Genomic DNA, 11322 nt, shown 5'->3' with positions numbered 1-11322 from the left:
CTTCTTCTTCTTCTTCTTCTTCTTCTTCTTCTTCTTCTTCTTCTTCTTCTTCTTCTTCTTCTTCTAATTACATAGCTCCCATTTTACCCCAAAGGCTTCCTTCTCCTCCTCTAACAGATCCTGACTTAAAACAGAAACACCAAAACAAATCACCATCTTCAGTAATATCTTTCTTTGAAAAGAAAAATGGGGCAATTGTCTGCCTTTCTTCCCATCCCAGGTTATTCTGAGGAATGAATCCACACCTGGGTGGCACATGTAGTGACCTCCTAACCCAAATCTTTAAGCATAAATATTTATACAGTACTCTGGGGACTTAGTGTACAGAAGCCTGTAACTTTATTTTAACACAAAACAAGTTTCACAGGAAAGAGAAACGTGGAGTATTAAGCAAAAATACTTTTGCACAAATAATTGTAAGAATAGTGCAGTGTTTTATTATCCCCAATGGGCCTGGGGGCCTGTTTAAAAAGTCAGGTCAATTGTATTTTTGGAAGGTGAATGTGGAGAACAGTTGTTCACAGCAGACCCCTGGAGAATCCTCATCTAGACACCGAATTGGAATGTGAAGTTGTTTGTATGTTTGGAATCTGTGAGAAACTCTCTGCCATCCACTGTCTTTTTGACCCTTTGCTTTCTTTACAGTTTGAACAAATCTCTTGCTGGCCCTCTGTAGGGTTCTTGTTAGTCCCTGCCCTGGCCCCTGGGACCCTGGCAGGCTCAGGGAGGAGTCCGTGATGGCGGGAGGAGGCTGTTCGGGGCCGAGTTAATCAATGTTTTCCTATTCGAGCTGACATGCATTTTACACGTCGGGACTCTCTTCAGCCGGCTAATTGATTCAAATTGTTTTATTGGTTAAACTGGTGTCACCCGTTTGCATGATCTATCACCGCACGAAAGAGGGTATTTCCATTCCCATCTCTGTTCCAGGTGGCTGCGGTTCACCCAGGCCAAGGACAGGTAGAGGAGCCCAGACGCCGGACCCAAAGGAAAACCACAAACCCAGCTGACCCCCCTCGGAACTGAAGAGGCGACGCCTAGAGTGCAAGCGCACGCGGCCGGTATGGCAGCGCAGATGGAGGATTGCAGTCACGGCTATTAACATGGTTGAAGTGAACCCCAAACCCTGCCGGGACCAGGGCCCAACATTCTCGGTTTTGGAAGCAGTTTAACGGGCTGCGGACCCGGAGGGATGAGTGACCAACGTCAAACCCAAGGCAGGAGCTGTCCGCGGTGCTGACGCGATGCGTCGCTCCAAGGCATAGCAGATCCTGGAAGAAGCCTCCCAGCCTGTAACCATGGGAGCCCTAGATTCGGCTTTGGGCTGGGGCATGGTCTGGTAGGCTTAAGGTGCAGGTAATGGGTGTCTACTTCTGTAACATCTGCCACATATCCAAGGACTTAGAAATGCAGCCTTCCCACATACCCACCCCCTTCCTTGCATTGACAGCAAGGAAGATAAAGGCCTTAATATAAATTCATTACAATCAGAAATGCAAGATATTATTTCCTCTCCTCTCCTCCCACTCCCAGCCTGGTGCTGAGAATGGCAGCTACAGATCCAAGAACAACCCTCTATCCCTCTCTCCCATTTCCTATCACCACATTCTCACTTGCAGGCAGAAATACTACTCTTCTGTGTCCTTGCCAGAAGTGCACTGATATTGGTATCTCTGCATTAGATAGGGCAAAAAATAGTCTCTCTGTTAGTCCAAGATTTGCACAAGGAGACCCAAATGGCCCAGAAAGAAAATGGAAGAGTGCAGAAGTGGAGAACAGAAGAATTCTGACATATCAGACAGTACAGGGGATTCAGAGTCAGATGAAACTGGGTGCACATTTCTCCTCAATCACATACTAGCTAGGGAATCTTGTAACTAGCCTTCCCAAGCCTTCTCAGAGTCTTCATCTTCAAAACAAGGAAATTGAAGGTAGCCTACAGGGGTGCAGCAAGAATTAAATAATATCATATATGTGAAGTGCTTGGCATATAGTAGTTAAAAGCACCTTCCTTAGAGAATGGGGACAAGAGCCAGGCCTGTCCTGTTATATGTCAGAATTTTTTTTTCTAGAATAAAAGACACCAAGCATTTTACCTAAGTGGTGAGCAGAGGAGGAACCAAGGTCCCTGGAGGAACATTACTTCTTTTCATTAAAATTTTATCCTACCTCTAATTGGTCTTGTGTTTATTTTACATACAGGTGGCCAGAACCCCAGCTACTACTTGTTTAATTCATTTTAAGGAAGTTGACAATAACAATCACCAACGATAATCATTGATAACTCTTAGTTCTGATTTTCTATCACCAAAAGCTTTTCTGCAGCCTGGGGAGCCCAGGTCAGACACCCTGGTTTTGGCTCCATTGCCTCAGCTGGAGTTGCATGAGGAAAACCAAGGACAAGAAGTAAACCAGAGACTCATCTATGACGGAAATCATAGGAGAATGAGGAGGGCCTCTGCGGATTCTAGAGCTGACTCAATCTTTGAGCTTTCTCTAAAATATTGTCTATAAACGAGGCCCCTTCTCCCTGGGGTCAGAGATGCCTGAGAGAAATACAATAAGAATCTACACCAAAATCTAAATCAGAATTGTAAAAAGAAAGGAAAGAGAAAAATGAATACATGGTGCAGGACCTGTATCCCTGCCCCCATGACCCTTAGACTTCCAATGACTGTGGGAATCAATGAGTTCTTCTTATACTTCAAACAAGCACTTTTGTAAGAAATAGAACTGTGGAAGGAGTAATCAAGACTTAATTTCCCTTAATCAGAGGAAAGCATTCTCATAAGAAAACTTGCATTTTAGGGCTGGGTGTGGTGACGCATGACTGAAAATCCTTGGAAACTGAAGCAGGAGGATTGCAAGTTCAAATCCAGCCTTAGCAACTAAGGGAAGCCTTAAACAACTTTTATTGTTTCAAAATAAAAAAATAAAAGGGTGGGGTTGTAGCTCAGTGGTTAAGTACCCCTGGGTTTAATCCCCAGTGCCAAATAAACAAACAAAAAACCCCAAAAGCAAAACCAAACAAAACACCTTGCATTTTGGGCAAGTGATAGAGAAGGCTTTTACCTTACTAGTGCACAGAAACTAGGGACTAATCCCAATTTGCTGTTGTACTTTCTTTTTCAGAAAAGAGAACCTAATTTCCTCATAAATCCTCACAAACCTGCAAGTACAGAAAGGCACATGTGTGTACAAATAGTTTACATGAAGTAATGAAATACAGAATGGAATATAAACTTAGTGTACGTGGTGGTCACTTAGCAAATGTTACTTGATCAAGATAAAATTCAAAAGCACACAAAACACCCACAGATACACATAAGCCAATGAATGCATACTCTCCCTGAACACACCTGCAAATGTGCACCAAAGAGGAACACTGGCACAAGGAATAAGCCCACTAGACTTTCTTCTACCCACCCCCCAGTGCATGCATACACATATGCACCCGCCTCCTCCGCTTCCCTCCTCCCCACATTGAAAAGGAGGGGGTCCTTTGAAATGGAGGTGGTCCCAGCTGGAAAACCCCGGAGCTCATTTAGATCACATCACTTCAGGCTTTTGTCTCTGCTCCTGAATAACCTAGGCTGCTACAACAAAAGGATAGGCATCTACATGGAGTTTTCATTGGCAAAGATGCGTCTCAAAGATGCTGCTATAATAACGAATAACGAGGCAAGATGCTTGCCTTTTTTGATTGCTACTCCTAAAGAAGGGAGAGGACAGAGGAGAAAAAAGGAGAAGAGGAGAGGGAGAAAGTGCAGCTAGAAATAGAGGTTGTGGGAGAGGAAACCAAGGCAAGTATTTGGGTGAATATCTGCAAAATAGTCTTTAAGTGTACGAAGACTTCAACTACTACAAAGTATATATAATGGGGCTTATTTTATTTTACAACTGGCTCTTTTGTTTCAGGGAACCAATTTAAGAAGTAACCACTACTGAGGATGCAGACAGGGTGGGGAGCAGGACCTTTTAAAGCTTGCAGAGGGGTGGCAGGGGACTGGGAGTAGGGGGAGGGGTTTAGATTGTCTGTTGACATGTCACAAGAGAGAAAATGACATAGATACACATTTAACATCTCCCCAGCTGACACTGGTGGAAGGAACATTAGATTTTATTTCCTGGGGAAATGAAGGCAATCCCCCCCTCTTTCCTGCTCTTTTCCCCATTCCCTCACACATCTGAAAATTTTACTTTGCTATTCAGCTTCATCTCATTAGTTAATACACTATTAAATTATCATGTGCTCTCTAGTTGCCCAATAGATAGCATGCCTTCAGCTTTTCTTCTGCATGCGGACTTTAACTCAGTGATAGCAAAAGGTGAAATTAGATACTACCAAAATAAATCCCAAGGTTAACAATACCTTCACTTTGAACCCTCTAAGTCCCATGGTTGAGACCCTTTCTTGTTTAAAAAGTTATTTTTAAATACACAAAAAGGGAATTTTTTCATTATTCTCTCCAAATATGCATTGGGTACCATATTTTCAAGAATAAAAACCAATGACTCAGATTTCTGCCCCTGATACTGAAGGCAATACCATCCCAAACTTTTTCAAGACGCATTATGATATCATCGACAAACTCTTAATGTTGGCAAATAATTAAATTTTCCATCTTTTAGAACTGTGTAACCTTGGGTGTCTTAGAAACAAATTGTACAAACAAACCATGGAGATGAGCACTGAGGGTTTCAGAGGAGATATAATGAACCAACTTTAATTACTAACTTGAAATTAAAAATGTAATATACAGATTTAAATTTATTTTCACCTAAATTGTGTATAAAATTATATGGCTTTTGCAGGCTAAGAAATGCTTTGTAACCAGCCATGCTACTAAAAAGTCTGAAGTAGTTTCCAAAACCGAGTTCCCAGACTCACACAGTAATAATGATACATTTATCATTACTGATGACCACCTACTGGGTAATTATTGCTTTGTTACTACTATTACAATCAAGAGATTTCTTTATTTACTGTTAACATTCACTTAAAACTGAATGTTAATGACTGTTCTGAATTCACCAAAGAGAGTTTTCTGTTATATTTCAGAAGTACTTATGTTCTGGTTCAGAAATGGAAAACCATATCATAACAGAGAGGAAGGCTGGTTGAGTGCTTGGTTCTCACCCTCTCTTGAGAATGAAAATGGCATTCTGGGGATTTCTGGAGCAAAATTTTCCAGCTCAGAGTTGCAAAAGGTTAACATAATGCAACCACTTGACTTGTGCTAATTATGTAAGTATTTTATTACAGGAGATTCATTCATTATTGATACTTGTTTGCAGTAACTTCCTGCTTGGGGGAGTTATATTTTATATGAGAAGTAAACAACCCACTGCTCCAGGGCTCTCCACCCCTCCAAATCTGGTTTTCTCCCACCCCTTTGTCTAGTTTCATACCCTTCAGGATTGTTATGTCCCTATTGGGGCAGAGAGACAATCCCCTAATACTTTCCTCTTCTTTCTCTATTTCCCTTCCCCATCCACAACTTCCCAGTTCTTTAAAGGTAGAGCTCAGGGCTTGCAAAGTTGAAGTGGGGACGAGGTGGTGAGAAAATAAAACTGGTGGTAGTATTTTCTTTATATCACGTAAACAGAAAAATTTCACAAGAAGTCCAAGACTAGATTACCTGAGACTTGGATACCAATTTTCCTCTTTGAAAATACTCTTAACTCTCAACTCAGAAATATCAGAAGTTAGGTGGACTTTTGGTATACTTAGAGGTCAGGAGATTATCATTAGAGAAGTGGGCATGAAGGAAGCTCTTAATCAGTGGGCAAGCTCTGAAGAAGTTCCTTCCACTGTGCCAAAGCCAGAGCCTCATCTCACAGTTAGTGGTGGTTGGTGCAATCTACAGCATTTTTCTTCCCAGGGCCTATGCCAAGTTGCCCCAAGGAAACACATGGCTTTGTTTGTGGGATGGCTTCACTGAACCCCTCTGAAGGATTACGCTGTTTGCTTGCCTGAGGGATCCTCAGGAATTTCACTCCAAAAATGTCTGATGCTGGCTGGCTGGTGAGAGGTCAGTGTTTCCCTGAGGAGCCCAAAGTCCATGTGTAGGCCTCAAGCCTAGAAGCAAGGGTTGCTTCTTGGGCTTTCTTCTAGGTTCTGAGACCCCTACCTGAGGGTCTCAGTTCAGAGCTGGATGGATGCAAGATGCCAGAGGTCAGCATGCTGGAGATCCTGAAAGGAAGTCAGGCATTGGAGATGGTGGAAAGGCAGTGGAAGAGTGTGAAGCAGATGGTGGGGGCAGCATTACACTTTCTGTTCTTTGAGATGGGCAAGGACCAGCTGGAAGCTGGAGTCTGGAGGGATCATTTGAAAAGAACAAAATAGTATGGTTTGGAATGGGACAGGGGGAACTTGGAGGATGGCCTGTGAATTGGTTGGATGGAGCAGGTCTGGTCACAGACTTGAGCAGAACTGATTGTGCACAAAAATCCAGGTTCATCCCGGGGTCTCTACTATCTACTCTAGAACTTCTGCACTTTTGTAGGCACAGGGAGGAGAGGGATGACTCTAGGTTCCCAGAGCTCTGGGGAAGAGTGCTGGATAGGAGAGAGGGGATGGAGAGAATGCTGAGACTGGGTCCAGAGTGGGTGTTCTGGGATCCGTCCACGTAAGCCCTACTCCCCTGGGCTCCTTGTTTCCCTGCTTTCACCCGACGAAAGGGTGGAACCTCTCTTCTGATCTACGGAGGAATGCCGTTCCCAGCAAGGCTTCCTTAATGGTCCTTTAACAAACTCTTCGATCTCTCTTTGGCCGCCCTGGCTCTCACCCACCTCCTCCCTCTTCCCTTCTCTACTGCCTCTGTCAATTATTTATGACCAGCGTTAATTATTCACGAAAAGAGAAAACTCCAGCTTTGGGAACTTTTCTAGGAGGCATTTGGAGGGTTTCTCCCTTCCCCACCCTGACAGTGGGTTTGAGGATTGGGGATTTTCAGGACTGCATTTGGACCGATCCAGTAGGGAAAGGGAAGCAGTAGAGAAAGGGAATCCAGTGGTTGGGTTGGAGAAGAGGTGGGGGATGTTACCCTTGTCCAGCTCAACTTCGACCGGCCACTGCCTGCTTTGTGTAACCTCGGGAGACCAGAAGTTACTAGACTCGCCCGCGGGAGTCGCTGTCCGGGCTTAGCGGTGCTGAAACCCCGGGCAAGAGCCCTAGGACTGCGGGCTGCGGGGGGTGTGAGGACAATGTGGATACTGTCCCAGTAGGAGAAGACCTTTTTCACAGCTTCTCCAAAAAGTCTCCTTTGCCTTCTCTCTCCAGCACCCCCTCCCCGTGACTCCAGGACGCTGTAACCAAAGATTAATTGCCTTAATCAAATCGACCCACCCTCTGCAATTAATCTTTTAGCAACAAATTAGAGACAATTTACCTTAACTTCGAGGGTCAGGAGGAGAGAGGAGGTGGGATGGGATGGGGAGATGGACAGAGTAGGAGACTTCGACAAAATTCACAAATGGTGAGAGGTGGGGACTTGGGACTAGGTGCGTTTAAGGCAAGAGGGAGGAGGTAGAGGTCAGCTGTGGAGCTGTGCTGAGGGACAGAAATTCCTGGAGTCCCTTTCAACCCAATATTCTTCAAAGGAGGAGAGGCCGAGAGCGGAGGACGAGACCACTTACCTGTCCGCGCCGCCAGCGCGGTCTCCTGCCCTGGGCGCCCAGTCCTCCCGCCTGCCTTGCGCTCCGCGGCTCCTCCGCCGGGCTCTGCCTCCCGCGGCGCCTGCCGCCTCCCCCGAGCGGGATCTGCCGCCGCCGCCCGCAGCCTGCTGTACTCTGCGTTCCTGTTCGCTGTCGGGTCCTCCGTGGCAACCCTGTTTCGTCCCACCTCTCCCCTTCTCGAGGCTCCCCTCAGTCCCTCAGCTCTTCCCACTCCCTTTCTGGGCAAGTTTGCAAGTTTGGGGTGAGGGTCGATCTCCTCGCGCCCAGCTTCTCAGTTTAGCTTGCTCAGATCTGCACCCCCCACTCCCCAGCTCAGACCTGGGTCTCCGACGCCGCCTGTTGGTCAGGCAGGGCAGGGCAAGGCCAGGAGCACAGAGGCAGTCCCAGCCCCCTACCCTTCACCCCTCGGTACCCAATGGTCCAGCAGGACAGAAAGGAGGCGAAGATTGAAGGGCTGGTAATTAGAGTGGGGCTAGGGGTAAGAGGGAGCAATCAGCCTTAGGCGTGCGCAGCTTGGGCTTGTCCCATGTCCTGCAAGTGTGCTTCCCCACAAGCAGTCCACTTAGAACTGGCACCCCTTCCTCAGTCTCTCAGGGTACGACCACCTGGGATGTGGTCGGGCCAGAAGGCCGGCGATTATAGGGAGTGTTGGTCGTGGGCCCCTCTGCTGGGTCTCCAGAATCCAGATAGATTAAAAACCAGAGAGTGAGTCCTTCTCAGCACCCTCGGGGAAGAAAACTTTGCAGAAGCAGGTTTAAAAGAAAGAAAGAAAGAAAGAAAGAAAGAAAGAAAGAAAGAAAGAAAGAAAGAAAGAAAGAAAGAAAGAAAGAAAGAAAGAAAGAAAGAAAGAAAGAAAGAAAGAAAGAAAGAAAGAAAGAAAGAAAGAAAGAAAGAAAGAAAGAAAGAAAGAAAGAAAGAAAGAAAGAAAGAAAGAAAGAAAGAAAGAAAGAAAGAAAGAAAGAAAGAAAGAAAGAAAGAAAGAAAGAAAGAAAGAAAGAAAGAAAGAAAGAAAGAAAGAAAGAAAGAAAGAAAGAAAGAAAGAAAGAAAGAAAGAAAGAAAGAAAGAAAGAAAGAAAGAAAGAAAGAAAGAAAGAAAGAAAGAAAGAAAGAAAGAAAGAAAGAAAGAAAGAAAGAAAGAAAGAAAGAAAGAAAGAAAGAAAGAAAGAAAGAAAGAAAGAAAGAAAGAAAGAAAGAAAGAAAGAAAGAAAGAAAGAAAGAAAGAAAGAAAGAAAGAAAGAAAGAAAGAAAGAAAGAAAGAAAGAAAGAAAGAAAGAAAGAAAGAAAGAAAGAAAGAAAGAAAGAAAGAAAGAAAGAAAGAAAGAAAGAAAGAAAGAAAGAAAGAAAGAAAGAAAGAAAGAAAGAAAGAAAGAAAGAAAGAAAGAAAGAAAGAAAGAAAGAAAGAAAGAAAGAAAGAAAGAAAGAAAGAAAGAAAGAAAGAAAGAAAGAAAGAAAGAAAGAAAGAAAGAAAGAAAGAAAGAAAGAAAGAAAGAAAGAAAGAAAGAAAGAAAGAAAGAAAGAAAGAAAGAAAGAAAGAAAGAAAGAAAGAAAGAAAGAAAGAAAGAAAGAAAGGAAAAGAAAAGAAAAGAAAAGAAAAGAAAAGAAAAGAAAAGAAAAGAAAAGAAAAAAGAAAAAGAAGAAGAAAAAATTCCTCCCATTAAGAAGAAGCGTCAGACCAAAAGATGGGGCAAGCGCGGGACCTGGGTTCCAGGCAGAGCCCAGAGCAGAGTTCTGGATGGGAATGAAGAGGGTAAGGACCGAGTTCAGGAGGGCTATGTGATGTTACAATGACAGCCTGTCTGGCCTAGTCCCTTCCTTGGCAACTTCCCAAAGTACGGGCAGCGCTCATCCGGTCACACTACCATTTGAACTTCCTGGGAAGCCTAAGGCTAGCCCTGGCTTCCCCCAGATATCGCGGAATGGAGGCGTTGCATTCTCCCCGTTCTCATCTTGTCTTTTTCATTGAAAGAATTGATGGACTGTTTCTCCTCTACCCCCTCCTTCTCTAATAAATGCTTCCCATAGATTATTCGACGCAGAGAAGGAAGGCGGCTGCTTAAAAAACAAAAAGCCATAGCCCTAATGAGTTCAATTACAATGTGGTAAACACATTGCCTCTACGCTTTAATTAAGCCTGCTGCCCAATTTTAACTCATTAGTAATTCATTAAGAGAACAGCCCCGTGCTGGCGGGTGGAAGGCACCACAGACCGACTGTGCGCGGCGGACTCCACACACGCGCAAGCCGCCGCCGGCCCTCGCGTCGCGCAGGAGCGAGTCAGATTTGCGACTCAGTGGCTTTAACATATAATCAGTCTAGTCCCGGCTCCCCGACCCCCCCAGACACTTGAGGCTTTGCCACTCCCAGCACTCCACGAGTCCCAGTTGGAGTCTCCAGGGCTTGTAACAGGGTTTGCAAACCTGTAGGGTATGTGGAGGTGTGCTCCCCACAGTGCGGGGAGAAAGTCTCCCAGGTTAAACCCAGTTGCCCACTTCAGAACTCAGTCTTTTTTTCACTTTGCACAATAAAGCTTTGGAGCTCAGCTCGGGCTTCCAGCTTCATATTTCCGGACCTTCTGCCCCGGAGAAGATTTTCTAAAAATCAGATCTTGGTTTTTGGAAGGGGGATGAGGTTGATGGTGGGGGAAGAAGACTGTATTGTTGGTTAGAGAAGTGGAGGACTGAAAGGCGGGAGATAGAGCTCTCCTCTATCCTTTTTGACTCTCTTCTCCAGTGTTTGGGAGTAGTTTGGGGGTTATGACCACATCTCTATGCCAGTTGAGAGCAGCTCTCTAGACCAGCTTTCTGTATGCAAAATAATGAGTATTGCAGAGTGAATGACGCACTGGCAACAGGAGGACTGTTAGCGTTTTTGCTTTTAATAATCTGGGGAGAGAACTCATGCAGTTCAACCTCGACCGACCCCTCTCCTCCCACCCCAATTTGGAGAGTTCTAGGAAGAGAGAGCGCGTTCTGAGCTTCCAGCAGTTTGGATAGGACTGAACTTCTACTTCCCCAGGTTCCAGCGCGGAGTTTCTAAAGAGAAACCAGGCGCGATTGTTACGGAGCGAGGCTTTGGTTAAGAAAAGGACCTCGCGCGCCCTTGGTGCCCCAGCTCTGGGCGCTTTCTTTCACAGGAAGAATTAGGTGCCTTACTGCGGCCCACCGCGCCCCCTAGGTGAGGCTGAAAACTTTTCTTGCGGGGCCCGGGCCTAGCTCCGCCCCAGGAGGGCGGGACTCCCCGCTGGGTCCAGGCGGGTTCCTCCAACCGGCCTCCCCACCCTCCAGGAAATGGTGGGGGCGGTTTGCCCTCTCAACTGAGATCCCCTCCTAGGAGTGGCCTTTTGCTTCTGCTGGCGACGCGCCGCTCCCTTCCCTGGAGTAAGCTGCAACTCCTTCTGGAAGCCAGTGGACTGACGGGATTTCCTCAGCGGAGGGTAATGGAACCAAAGTCGTAGGAGTTTTCTGATTTGTCCGTGTACAGTTAGGAACCTAGGCTTTGGCGAGAAAGGACGGGAGAGGGAGGGAAAAGGAGGGAGGGAGGGAGGGGAAAGGAGGGAGGGAGAGAGGGAGGGAGGGGAAAGGAGGGAGGGAGAGAGGGAGGGAGGGGAAAGGAGGGAGGGAGAGAGGGAGGGAGGGAAGGGAG

At 45.7% G+C, this 11322-nt stretch overlaps 1 protein-coding gene and 1 long non-coding RNA gene across 4 annotated transcripts in view; one reads left to right on the top strand and one right to left on the bottom strand.

Annotated features, from left to right (window-relative positions):
- Skor2 (SKI family transcriptional corepressor 2) overlaps positions 1-7882 on the bottom strand; it is a 52544-nt gene extending 44662 nt beyond the window's left edge. Inside the window, 1 exon segment of the mRNA XM_048806585.1 lies at positions 7642-7882. The gene's annotated coding sequence lies outside the window, so the exon portion shown is untranslated.
- Positions 7883-10907: 3025 nt separating this feature from the next.
- LOC107139518 overlaps positions 10908-11322 on the top strand; it is a 19382-nt gene continuing 18967 nt past the window's right edge. For all 3 annotated transcript variants that reach the window (XR_001503163.2, XR_007348818.1, XR_007348817.1), the window contains exon 1: positions 10908-11113. This is a non-coding gene — a long non-coding RNA (uncharacterized LOC107139518). The remainder of the gene's footprint in view (positions 11114-11322) is intronic.

This window comes from Marmota marmota, unplaced genomic scaffold (assembly GCF_001458135.2).
Source record: "Marmota marmota marmota unplaced genomic scaffold, marMar, whole genome shotgun sequence".
NCBI classification, from domain to species: domain Eukaryota; kingdom Metazoa; phylum Chordata; class Mammalia; order Rodentia; family Sciuridae; genus Marmota; species Marmota marmota.
The sequence above is the reverse complement of the archived record's forward strand: the minus strand, read 5'-3'. Positions and strand labels throughout refer to the sequence as shown.